Raw genomic sequence first — 13,879 nt, 5'->3', positions numbered from 1 at the left:
AATGCTGGCAAATGGGACTAGGTTAGATTGTGGTATCTAGTTGGTGCTGACAAGTTGAACCAAAGAAACTATTTTCATGCTGTATGGCACTATGTAGAGTAGCACACTTAGCCACAAACTGGGAGCTCATTGAATTTGAGTAATATGGTGATTTGGTAATGGACACAAAACAGAGTAAAAATTGAAAACCTGTATTCCTAGATAAACTGGAGAATTTGGTATTGTTGCACTACCATCTAGTGCAATGATGGCACACAAATAAGAGGGGGCCAAGGAAGTCTGAAGGTTTCCCCTAAGAAATGCAATATAGATGTCAACACTTGGAGATCCACATTCAGAACAAACTGACTTTGAGGAACCTCCTATATGAAGGGACAAAATTCTTCAAGAACATCCATCAGCAAGAAGAATTACAGAAAAAGAACTGGATGCAGGAATGCCAGTATTCTCAAGGCCAAGGATGACTACCACCTCCCAGAAACACCTGCCAAATGCGTGGAGATGCAGCTCTAGGATTAGGTTCAACAGCCATGCAATCACCAATAGAACCTTAGGCCAGTGACATGGAATTTCTTCGGTGGATAATCATACTCATTAGAGATTGATTGCTGATGATGAAAAATAGACTAGTTAGGTTAAGTGAGTACCCAAATGTCTAGCAAATGGAAAATAACATGGCGGAAATGCAAAATTGTCCATTGTATATAATGACCCTGAGTTTCCTGTTATCTGTCACTTCAACACACCACCATATTCCCTGGCCAACATCTTGGGCTTGCTGCAGTGCTCCAGCAAAGCTCAGAGCAAGCTGGAAGAACAGCATCTTATTCTCCACTTGGGGACTCTGTAGCTTTCAGGACTCAATATAGAGTTCAATAATTTTAGGGCCCGAGCACCTTCTCCTGTTTCTTTACCCTAATTCCCACACCACAGCCTCGTCATTATATGGGCTGTAATCAACCCATTGTCAACCACTAATGGTCCCCATTAGCAGCTTATGATTCCCCAGGCTGACATTTACCCATTCTTTTGTCTGCCCAATTGCTGTTCTCTCTCTCTGGGCTCCATCTCCATCTATTACACTGTACTGAGTCCTTCACCCTTCCCCACCCCATCTTCAGCATGTATAATGACATTTATGTAGCTACAATCAGTTCTGAAGAAGGGTGACTGGACCTGAAACATTAACTCTGCTTTCTCTCCAAAATGCTGCCAGATTGGCTGAGTTTTTCCAGGATTTTTCTTGTTTTTTTCTCTAATCAGCCCTCTGAATCTTTCACTTTGTTAATATTCAAGGCCATTAAATACGATTTGCCTTTATTTTAGTTAGTACACATTTGTCCGAGTTCACCTTGAATTTTGTCCCAGGTTATTGTATCTAACAGCTTTCCAATCCCTAAGGTTAAATGACCCAGCACTGAGGTTGATTCTCAAATGATCCAGCATACCACTCAGTTCAAAGATAGCTAGGGATGGGCAATAAGTGCTGGCCAGCCAGTGCCATCCACATCATGAGTAAATTCCTTCTTAAAAAACGGACTGACTTGTGTTTAGTAGGGCTTGGTGGGAATGCTTGAGCTCTAATGGTGCTTGGCAAATAGTGATGGCTACGTGCCAAGGGAAAATTGGGTGAAAGGCAATGCTGATTAACCAACGTTTTGAAACTCTGGTGCATAACCGTCTGTAGTTACTAGGTTACTGATGCTTGCATGACCTTTTGAACTAGGTTGAAGCATTTGCAATTCTCCAAACCATCACCATCTTCAAGGAGGGTTGAAGATTGTGGAACTGTTTTTACTTCACTTAGCATCCTGTACTGGCCAGATTGTTAGGTGAATTGCTACTAATAATGATAACAAATCTATCCACTTAGATGTTGAAGGATTATTTCACATTTGCAAAGAGCATATAGGATTTATCTATTAATAGTCATGTAGTTTCCATATGCTCATTTGACTTTGCTAGCCTATTCACCAATATATTGTTCAAAGAAACTATCAGCATTTGCACTGCTGCACTATATCATGGTGATCCAAACCTGCCACCATTGTGTGAATCAGTATTTGTTGAACTAGTGAACTCAGCAAGTCACAAATCTGAGTTCTGTTTTAAAAACACCAAATATGCCTGAACAGATGGTAGTGTCATGGGACCCCACAAGGCCAAGCTCTTTCAAATATCTTCATTGTTTCCATGACAAGCATGTTCTTAATGGAATGGCATCACGACTCCTATTCCTTGCATATTTCCAATATTTGTATCACTAATTAGCTATGTTCGATTCCACAGTTCGTAGAGATGTCCAGCACGGAAACAGACCTTTCAGTCAAACTCATCCATGCCGACCAGATATCCCAACCCAATCTAGTCCCACCTGCCAGCACTTGGCCGATTTCCCTCCAAACCCTGACTATTCATATACCCATCCAGAATGCCTTTTAAATGTTGCAATTGCACTAGCCTCCACCACTTCCTCTGGCAGCTCATTACATACACGCATCGTCCTGTGTGTGAAAATGTTGCCCCTTAGGTCTCTTTTATATCTTTCCCCTCTCACCCTAAACCTGTGCCTTCTAGTTCTGGATTCCCCCACCCCAAGGAAAAGACTTTGTCTATTTATCCTATCCATGCCCCTCATAATTTTGTAAACCTCTATAAAGGTCTCCCCTCAGCCTTCGGCGCTCCACGCCTTCTTCACTATCCTATCTACCTGCGACTCCACTTTCAAGGAGCTATGAACCTGCACTCCCAGGTCTCTTTGTTCAGCAACACTCCCTAGGACCTTACCATTAAGTGTATAAGTCCTGCTAAGATTTGCTTTCCCAAAATGCAGCATCTCACATTTATCTAAATTAAACTCCATCTGCCACTTCTCAGCCCATTGACCCGTCTGGTCAAGATCCCGTTGTAATCTGAGGTTACCCTCTTCACTGTCCACTACACCTCCAATTTTGAGGTCATCTGCAAGCTTACTAACTACACCTTGTATGCTCACATCCAAATCATTTATATAAACGAAGAACGGTAGTGCACCCAGCACCGATCCTTGTGGCACTCCACTACTTCATGGTCACAAGCCTCTAGTCTTAAAAACAACCCTCCACCACCACCCTCTGTCTTCTACCTTTGAGCCAGTTCTTTATCCAAAGGGCTCGCTCTCTCTGTATTCCATGAGATCCAACCTTGCTAACCAGTCTCCCATGGGGAACCTTGTCTAACGCCTTACTGAAGTCCATATAGAACATGTCCACCATCTGCCCTCATCAATCCTCATTGTTACATCTTAAAAAAAAAACTCAATCAAGCTCTTGAGACATGATTTTCCACGCACAAAGCCTATCCCTAATCTGTCCTTGCCTCTCCTAATAAGTGTAAATCCTGTCCATCAGGATTCGCTCCAACAATTTGCCCATCACCTTCGTCACGCTCACCCTGGCTTGTTCTTATCACCTTTGTTAAATAATACTGCCACATTGGCCAACCTCCAGTTTTCTGGCACCTCACCTGTGACTATCGATGATACAAATATCTCAGCAAGGGTCCCTGCAATCACTTCCCTAGCTTCCCACAGAGTTCTAGGGTACACCTGATCAAGTCCTGTGGATCTATCCACCTTTATGCGTGTCAAGACATTCAACACTTCCTCTTCTGTAATCTGGACATTTTTCAAGATTTCACCACATTTTATATCTTCCATGTCCTTCTCCAAAGTAAACACTGATGCAAAATACTCCTTTAGTATCTCCCCATCTCCACTACCAAAAGGATGTAGACGCTTTGGAGAGGGTGCAGAGAAAGTTTATGAGGATGTTGCCTGGTGTGGAAGGTGCTAGCTATGAAGAGAGGTTGAGTAGGTTAGGTTTATTTTCATTAGAAAAAAGGAGATTGAGGGGGGACCTGATTGAGGTTTACAAAATCATGAAGAGTATAAACAGGGTGGATAGAGAGAAACTTTTTCCCAGGGTGAAGGATTCAATAACAAGAGGTCATGCTTTCAAGGTGAGAGGTGAAAAGTTTAAGGGGGATACACACGGCAGGTGGTACGGACAGGCACGGTAGATTCATTTAAGATGCGTCTGGACAGATGCATGAGTCGGTGGGGAGCAGAGGGATACAGATACTTAAGAATTGACCGACAGGTTTAGACAGTACATTTGGATTGGCTTAGGCTTGGAGGGCCGAAGGGCTTGTTCCCGGGCTGTAAATTTTCTTTGCTCTTTCTTCCTGCTGCTCTGCACAAAGGCTGTCTTGCTGATTCATGAGGGACCCTATTCACTCCCGAGTTACCCTTTTGTTCTTAATGTATTTGTAAAAACCCTTTGGATTCTCCATAAGCCTATTTGCCAAAGCTATCTCATATCCCCTTTTTGCCCTCTTAAGCATACTCCTATTGCCATTATACTCTAAGGATTCACTCTATCTCTCCTGTCTATACCTGACACAAGGTTCGTTCTTTTTCTTAACCAAACCCTCAACTTCTCGTCATCCAGCATTCCCTACACCTAGCATCCTTTCCTTTCACCCTAATAGGAATACACTTTCTCTGGACTCTAGTTATCTCATTTCTGAAAGCTTCCCATTTTCTAGCCATCCGTTTATCTGCGAAAATTTGCCCCCAATCAGCTTTTGAAAGTTCTTGCCGAATACCTTTGCCAGAATTAGCCTTCCTCCAATTTAGAACTTGTCCTTTTCCATTACTATTTTGAAACTAATAGAATTATGGTTGCTGGCCCGCAAGTGCTCCCCCACTGACACCTCAGTCACCCACCCTGCCTTATTTCCTAAGAATAGGTTACTTTTTGCACCTTCTCTACTAGGTACATCTACATACTGACTCAGAAAAATTTCTTGTACACACTTAAATTTCTCTCCATCTAAACCCTTAGCACTATGGCAGTCCCAGTTTATGTTTGGAAAGTTAAAATCCCCTACCACAACCACCCTATTATTCTTACAGATAACTGAAATCTCCTTAAAAATTTGTTTCTCAATCTGATGTGAGAATTACCTTACATGTCTTAATGGTGCTCAAATTCATGCTTGAAAGGAAACAGTCAAATGACTGTTGGTGTCCTCATTGAGAAATCAGCCAGAGGGTTCCCATGAACTGTCTACCACATGCTTGGAACTGTAGGACTGCCAGTGTGTATACTGAACAGTGAAGCAAAGTAAGAAACAAATTGGCCTCATCAGCAACTTCAAGTCGAACCGGAGCCACTTGTTCACTCTTCTAACCTGATGCTGAAATATGGCACATCCCCTGTGGGATCATTGTTACCTAGATCAGATTATTTCTCCCTGCATATAAGCTGTGTACAAATCCACAGAATGCTTTTCTTTGCAGACAGAAAGAAAGTTTACACGCACTTTGTCTGTTTTGACTTAATGTAGGTGCCATTCACTGGCTTATGTCTCAGGGTAATGCCCTGACCAGAGTCAACCATGTTTAAGATTGTTGACATCATTAAGCGCCAATTAGTGCATTCTCCACGCCAATGCCTTTACTAAAGGTAAACGGCGAACCAAGCAGCAGTCTCCTCCCAAGCAGCATAAGTATTGGTTTTATTTTTGAACTGGTATTCTTGCTAAAGGCCCTGATAAGTGCAATACAAAAAACTTCAACACAATGTGTTTTTTCCCAGCAATACTCAAGTCATATATTATCTTTGCTTTGAGCCCAACAAGGCCATAATACTTTCCAAAAGGGAATTATGGAATTTGATCCAAAGATTATCACAATTTTGATACACGAGCTCACAACAGATGATGTTTCTACTATTGGAGGCATTGCTGAAAAGCAAATGGTGTTCTGCTTTGTTCTTGGGTATTTATTCCACTACATCTAAATCAGACACTAATATTCTAGTATCACAAGATGATCAAAGCACCCATCTAGTCCACTTAAGATTGCAATTCCAATTTAAAATAGGTTCTATACTTTCCAATTCATTCATTCAAAAAACCGTTCATCTTCAGGAAATTTTAACAGCAATAAAAGAAATTCCAGCAGTTTGCAGCTGCAATCATTAGCTTTTATTGCTTTGGGAACAATGTTCCTTATGAATTGAAAAGGGATACAGTTTTACAAATATTTATGAGCCAATCAAATCAAGTAGGCAAGTGCAATGGAACATAATACCCCATCCTAATCCATATCAAACAGTTCAAGTATAACCTGGTTTCCTTCTTTTCAATACAAGTCTCAAAGATAAAACAAATTCACTTCTGCTTAAACTAACTCATCTTTATCCAACTTCAAAAATGCATTCCATTCTCAGTACATGTAATACTAGAAATACTTATTTTCCCTCCAATTATCACACACATTTGAGCAATTTATGGACATGACTGTCTAACTCACAACACCTTTTGAATCAGTAAAATTGCAAGTTTGAAGTGATCATATCACTAAAAATTTGTTTGCAATTAGTTGTTAATTTTAAATTGTTTTTTTTAAAACTCTACTTCAAGTTAATCTCAGAACTGTTGACAGAATAGACCAAAACAGACAAATTAAATTTTCAGAAACAATGCTGTGGGCAGCATGGTGGCTCAGTGGTTAACACTGCGGCCTCACAGCACCAAGCACCCGAGTTTGATTCTACCCCTAGGCAACTGTCTGTGTTGAATTGGCACATTCTCCCCATGTCTGTGTGGGTTTCCTCCGGGTGCTCTGGTTTCCTCTCACATTCCAAAGATGTGCATGTTTGGTGGATTGGCCATGCTAAATTATTCATCATGTCCAGGGATGTGCAGGCTAAGTGAATTAGCCGTGGGAAATACAGGATTGTAGGGATAGGATAAGGTGTGGGTCTGGGTGGGATGCCCTTTGGAGGGGCAGTGTAGGCTTGATGGGCCAAATGGCCAGTTTCCACACCATAGAGATTCTATCCAAGTCATAGCAAACTTGCATTTTGCACAGTATGTCAATATGTTTCAATTCACAGTTTAAATATGTCAATAGAGGTTGTTAATATGCATTAAAAAGGAGACTACAACTAGAATTTGAGAGATCAACCAATGTTTTAAAAAATAATTATTTTTGGATTTACATTCAAATCAATTTGTAATTGGTTTAAGTGTATTTTGTTATGATCAAATGATGAACAATGCAGTAAAGAGCTAATGGGATCTTGTGGTACAATGACTTTCTAATAGGCAAATATATACCTAATACAGTAAATCCACCAAGTAGCTCAAGAGAAATGTCTTGATTTAGAGTGGCAAGAATGTGGGATGCACAAGCAAAAAGGAGTTGAGGTGATTAAATGTAAAAGCACAGCAACATGCACAAATTACTTTTTATGCAATAATTATTATCAGCAAATCCACAATATGATTAAAGAACATCTGCATCCATTGAGAAGTATTGAGATCACAAGCTCAGTGACTACGTCCATTACTCATTTTATATTTAGCAACCAAAAAAAATATATTTATTCCCATCTGAATTCCCAATTAGGTACATGTGGCTTGTGGCAAACACATTCAATACAGCTATGACACAAAAAGCATAGAATTCAAGAGATTAAAGAGAATGTAAATTTCAAGTTAGTAACTTTGACTCATTCATAATTCTGTCATAAGGATACTGTTCTGCTTTACAACCCCTCCACCAGTGTGGTTTCTAATTGTACAATTGCAGGTGCACTAGAGTGTAAATGCTCATCCCAAACACATTTCTGGAAGTATCAAAGTAATGCAATATGAAGCTTAGATGTATAGACATGGTTGTATGAACAATTAATTTGAGGTTTGTGTGTTATCAGCAATAAAATATCACTCTAACCAGCACCAAGACAACTAAAAGGCCTGGAAATGCTATAAGAAAAAACATTGGCCTGCATGCAACAGTTATCTACTTTGCTTACAACTCAATGTGGAATTTTCCACAGGACATGGATTCTGGTCTTGGCTACGGTCAAAGCAGTTTATGTAGATAAGACCGTCAGGCCTGCATTATGGCAACAACACACATACATAAAGTGTAGGCCAAAGGTTTATGGAAATGACTCGGATCACATATATTCAAAATCTACAGGAAACCAGCTGTGAAAATAACTGTTGCCTTACTCAGTGAATAAGTCAGCAGCATCAAAGGGCTATTTCTGTCATTCACCAAACCAAATATCATTTTTACCTCTATAGAAATTAATTAAACACTACAGAAAATCTTTTGCTCTTGGCTCAGATTTTGCAGCAAGAATAATGGTCAGATTATCAGAATTGTTAAGGAGTAGATCAGACAAAAAGCATATGTACACCTACTACAGTCCTCAAGGTGCACTGTGGCAACTTAGCAAAGTTTCTTCGACAGCATCTTCCAAATCCTTGACTTCTCACACCAAGAAAAAGATTAGGGAACACTATATTTGCAAGTTTTCCTCGAAGTATCTCAACATCCTTACTTGGAACTATATCATAATCAATTTGTTGATAGTAGATAAAATTCTGCATCTTCTGCCTTAACAGTACATGGATACACCTACATGGTACACTACATGTACTGCAGCAGTTCAAGAACACACAGTTCAGCACCATCTTCATCATAGAATCATAGAACCAGACAATGTGGAAGGAGGCCATTTGCCCATAGAGTCTGCACCAACCCTCTGAAGAGCATCCCACCCAAGTTCCCTACCCTATCCTAGTCGCCTTGCATTTCTCATGACTAATCCACCAGGCCTGCACAGCCCTGGACACTATGGGCAATTTAACAAGGCCAATTCACTTAACCCGCACATTTTTGTACTGTGGGAGGAAACTGAAGCACCTGGATGAAACCCACAGAGACACAGGGCGACCTGGCAAACACCATTCAGTCGCCCAGGAACTGAACCTGGGTTCCTCACGCTGTGAGGCATCAGGCTAACTACTATCCCACTGTGCCATACCTTCTCAAGACTAATTAGTAACTGGCAATGACCACTTGCCCCACAGCAACACTTGTGACCCAAAATGTTTTTTTCAAAATAAAGTTTCAACATACAAATCAGCAAGTCGCTATGTGAGTTGTTCTGCTTCTCCACAAGCTTTGATCTAATATTATCTCTCAAAGACAGAGGACAGTCAACTACACAGAAGGGCCTGAATTTGTTCCTGCCTGCCAGATACCCAGGTGACATCCCAGAAAAGATTAGAACCTTTCTAGTCAAGTACAAATTAATTTTTAATGGTGTGGTAAGTCTTAAGGGAGGTCTTGTGGCACAGCAACAGCATCACTACCTCTGGACCAGAAGCTCTGAGTTCAAGTCCTACTTTAGGACTTGATGGTCACAAAAAATGCATTCATAACATAGCTAACCAAACTGATCAGCCTGTAAATTCTTGCAATGCACATAATAGCAGAGTAGGATAGTTTCCTGTTCAGCTAGCAAAATGTAATGGCAAACCAATGAAGTAACTTGCCAAACATAATCATGTGAACATAAATTCAAGTAACATATCACCCTCTTGGGGATATGTTACTTGAAAGGAGACAGGAATAAGTCTTACTTACTCACGAAAAAAATCTCTGGCATCAGATTTCCATTTTTCTAAGTATTGCATCTCGCTCCTTATCATTTTCATTATCATTGGAAATTTAGTTGTGTTTTTCTTTGCATGCAATTTTTCTGACTTAATGTCATTTTTTTACATTCTCTTCATTTAGTTTTCTGTAAAATATTTTACATGGATTATCCTGGCATACACCAAGGGTTGAAATCAGGAATTATCAATAAGAATTCTTCAATCTCATTAGTTGAGTAGACATATTATTGCTTGCCATAATAATACAGGATCTAGAGGGCACCGCATTGTAACTTGTATTTGAAAATCACAAATCACTGTGTAAAGGACCATACATATTCTGCAGGAATGTCTAAGCTTTATGATGAATGAGTGTGTCAGTCATTCACTGCTGACTGAAAATCCAGACCAATATGTTTGTTAAGTATTAGATGAAAGTTAGGACTGCAGGTGCTGGAGATCAGAGTCAAAAATGTGGTGCTGGAAAAGCACAGCCATTCAGGCAACATCCGAGGAGCAAGAGAGTCAACCGTTTCAAGCAATAAGCCCTTCATCTGAAATGTTGTAGTGGTGGTGGGGTACCCAAAGGGGCTGAGAGATTACCGGGAGGAGGCTGGTATCTAGGAACACGATAGGTAGATGGAGGTGTGGAAGGGAGATGGCAATAGGTTTGAGCAGAGGGTGGAGCAGGTAAGACAATTCAAGAGGGTGGTGCTGAGTCGGAAGTTTGGATTTGGGATAAAAAGGTGGGGGAGGGGAGATCAACATCGATTTCGCTAGTTTCCTTCCCACCAAGTTGCTCTACCGTCTGCTCCAACCTATCATCACCCTCCACCTCCATCTACCAATAGCATTCCTGGCGACCTTCCACTCCATCCCTTCCAGATGAAGAGCCTATACTCGAAACATCGATTCTCCTGCTCCTCGGATGCTGCCTGATTGGCTGTGCTTTTCCAGCTCCACACTTATTGACTATTTCCAAGACCTCTGTTGCCTGTGTACATACATGTGAAAGTTCATGGCATAATTCTGATGAACAGGAGGGGAGTTGCCCTGAAATCCTGACCAAAGTTTATTATATCAATATTTATCTCTTTGACAAAATGCCAAGGAGCAGATTAGCTGATCGTTATCACCTTTCTACTCGAGAGTTTACTGTGCGTAAATTAGCTGGCATGATTTGCACACTTCAACAGAATTCATGAAGTACATCATGCCGAGATACCCAATTGTCTCGAAAGGACGATATAAATGCAAGTCTTTCTGTTCTTTCTCATTTAAAATGCTAGTCAGTGATAGAGTAATAAACAGAAACACGAATAAAATGCACAGGAACTACACTGAAACTCAAGATTATGTATATTTGAAGAGGTTGGTTAACTCTTCAGGAAAGAGTGTTTTTTTTAAAGCATGTCATGTTGACCAGTCTTTCTTAATTAAGATCAGGGCAGATCTGCTATATATTTTCATTTCATAATTCCATTGTTTGCAACTGGTCAAGCAAATCAAATTCCTAGGTAATCAAAAGGATTAATTTTCTGAATCCTCCAGTGTACAACATAGGATTACTCTCTCTTGCAAATCCAGGTAAAAAGCTGAAAGATATTATGCATGACGCCACTCAACTTGAATGGTCTGTGTGTTCAGAGGTTCACTTGCTTCTGTTACATTAAATCTGCATGTTCCTAGAGTTTCCAACAAAGAAGTTAAATGTTGAATAAAAAAAAAAACATTTACTCAACTGGGCACCAAAATGTGTTCAAAAGTTAGCTTCACAGATGTTCAATAACAGACATTCTCGACAAGATTATATAGATGTGCACACATATAATGCCTTCTTGTAATTATCTATCAGTGTTTCATCACCTTAGATTAACACAAAAACACTTTTTATTTGCAATAGCAAATGTGACATCCAAGTTAAAACAACTATTTATTGTTTCTCTTTCAATACCTAGGGACACTATAGCAGAGCAGCCGTCTACTGCAGACTCAACTCAGTCTGCATATTTTGGCAGTAACTGAAGTTTTCAAATATCTCCTAGTTGATTTACATGCACGAAAGGGGCCCAGATATGTAAAGTTGGTGATAATTTTCTCGTCCCGACTACTTCACTGAAAGGCTACTCTAAGCAAAAAGAGCATCTCCCATTCAGTTTCGCACAGAGAGGCTGCATTTCTCTGCATTAACAGTGCAATAGCATTTAATTTGGTGAACAGATGAGTTTACTGAATAAAAGCTTTAGTACTGTATTATTTGAACATGTTTGCTGTCAGTAGAAATCTAAGTTTTTTTTCTACGTTGGGCTGCTAAATTTATTTGACTCAAACATTCTGAGACAATCTCAATTTGAAGCAATTCCAGCACAGAATAAAAGGATTTAAAAATAACGAGCTTCTGATACACTAACACTGTGGCCTGATAATTAAATGAATTTTGACGATGCTCATTTATCATAGCTGTAAAACTATGGCATTACTATACAGCATTAGAAAAAGGACCTGGTCTCTGGCTCTTGAATGGCTCTTTGCTCCATTTGAACAAGAGGGTAGGAATACTTCCAAAAATACCACTCAAGCTAGGATGGCTGGTTAACACCTCTTCCTCGCAGGTGGGAAATACAGAACTCACAATGGGACGATGAATTCAGCAAATTCAATTAGAATGTGTTGCTCTACTGTACTCCATGGGGAATAATGGAGTAATAACATTTGTGTCACATTACTCATATTATAGCTAATGTTATACACCCGAGGAAAGCATCCTTTATGAAATACTGCTTGATCTCTCGCATTGAGAGCATAATTTCTGGTACAGATTTTAGGATCAATTGTAAATATTCATTACACTTGTTCATTAATTTATTTTTAAGAAAAATGTCTAAATACTGCAGTGCCAGCTTAGTTTAGACATTCACTCAGTAAAGACATTTTTTTTCTCCTTTAGCTAGGAAAATCAGCATTGGGACATTGTGCATAGTATATGATGGTCTAAACGTTTTAAAGCAGAATGCTGTATTTTATTTCCACAACAAGTAATGCAATGGAAGATATGTTTGCAAATGTGACATTATTCAAAAGGAAGTACATTACTGGCATCATGGACTAAGGTGACATTAGAACAGGAGGTAGCCATTCAGTATAGAATCCATCCCACAATTCTATTCTAATAGCTGATCTGAACATCAATTCCATTTAGCCATCTTTAGACCATATCTCATAATATTACTTAGATTAGATTACTCAGAGCGTGGAGACAGGCCCTTCGGCCCAACAAGTCCACACCGACCCTCCGAAGAGCAACCCACCCAGACCCATTCCCCTAACACTACGGGCAATTTAGCATGGCCAATTCACCTAACCTGCACATCTTTGGACTGTGCGAGGAAACCTGAGCACCCGGAAGAAACCCACGCAGACACGGGGAGAATGTGCAAACTCCACACAGAACCCGGGTCTCTGGCGCTGTGAGGCAGCAGTGCTAACCACTGGGCCACCGTGCCGCCCACATATTCTTCTCCATAAGTCTTAAAAAAGTAAAATTTAAAATTACACCGTCTTTTCAGAGCAGGTATTCTGGATTTACTCTACCCTTTATAGAAATAAATGCCTCCTTATTTAACTCTTAAATGATTCAGCTCTAACTTTAAGATTATGCCTCTATTCTATGTATTCGGATCATTTGAAATAGTTTCTCTGTTTGGATCTTCAGTAAAGGTAAGGCTGCAAAGTGATTAAATTCCAATCATTTAAATTATAAAGGGTTGGCAGAAAGAATATGTTTCCACATGTGGAATCCAAAACAAAAGGGATGACAACCACAAGGTTGTTGCTAATCCATTAAAGAACTTAGGGTAAACTTACTGGACTGAATATTTAGATTTGCCAAGTCGTTAAGGCAAACAGCATAAATATCTTAAAAGTGAAGCTCAATGGGGGATCGAAGATGGTAGCGATCTGAGAAGATCACACTGCAGAGCTTCGCATCGCAGCAGGAGCAGGACGGTCCTTTAACCCACCCGACCCAGGTCATCAGGATTTCTTGGGGCATTGGAAAGATTGTGGAGCCCCAAGAAACATTTAAAAATTGACTTACCTGTATTTTCAGCTGTCCAGAAATGCCTAAAAAGGGAGGAGGAGCATGAGGCCAGGCCTGCAGCTCAGCCTGCAGCAGCCTTGGAGCCAATTACTCTCCAGGACCTGGTGAACCAGCTCTCGAAATCTCGTGAGATGTTGGGGAAACAGATTGAAGAGAAGCTGGCTCCAGACTCTCTCATGCTGCAGAAGCATGAGCAGCAGCTGGGAGACCTGAAGAAGAGCATGGATGAGGTGGAGCACAGGGTCACAGTGGTGGAAGCTGATGCCAGTT

At 40.3% G+C, this 13,879-nt stretch overlaps 1 protein-coding gene across 3 annotated transcripts in view; it reads right to left on the bottom strand.

Moving 5' to 3' along the window:
* scfd2 (sec1 family domain containing 2) overlaps window positions 1–13,879 on the bottom strand; it is a 320,234-nt gene that overhangs the window by 261,323 nt on the left and 45,032 nt on the right. The gene's annotated exons all lie outside the window — the stretch shown is intronic.

Source organism: Chiloscyllium plagiosum, chromosome 1, assembly GCF_004010195.1.
Source record: "Chiloscyllium plagiosum isolate BGI_BamShark_2017 chromosome 1, ASM401019v2, whole genome shotgun sequence".
NCBI lineage: Eukaryota > Metazoa > Chordata > Chondrichthyes > Orectolobiformes > Hemiscylliidae > Chiloscyllium > Chiloscyllium plagiosum.
Note: the sequence above shows the minus strand (reverse complement) of the source record. Positions and strands in the feature narration are given on the sequence as shown.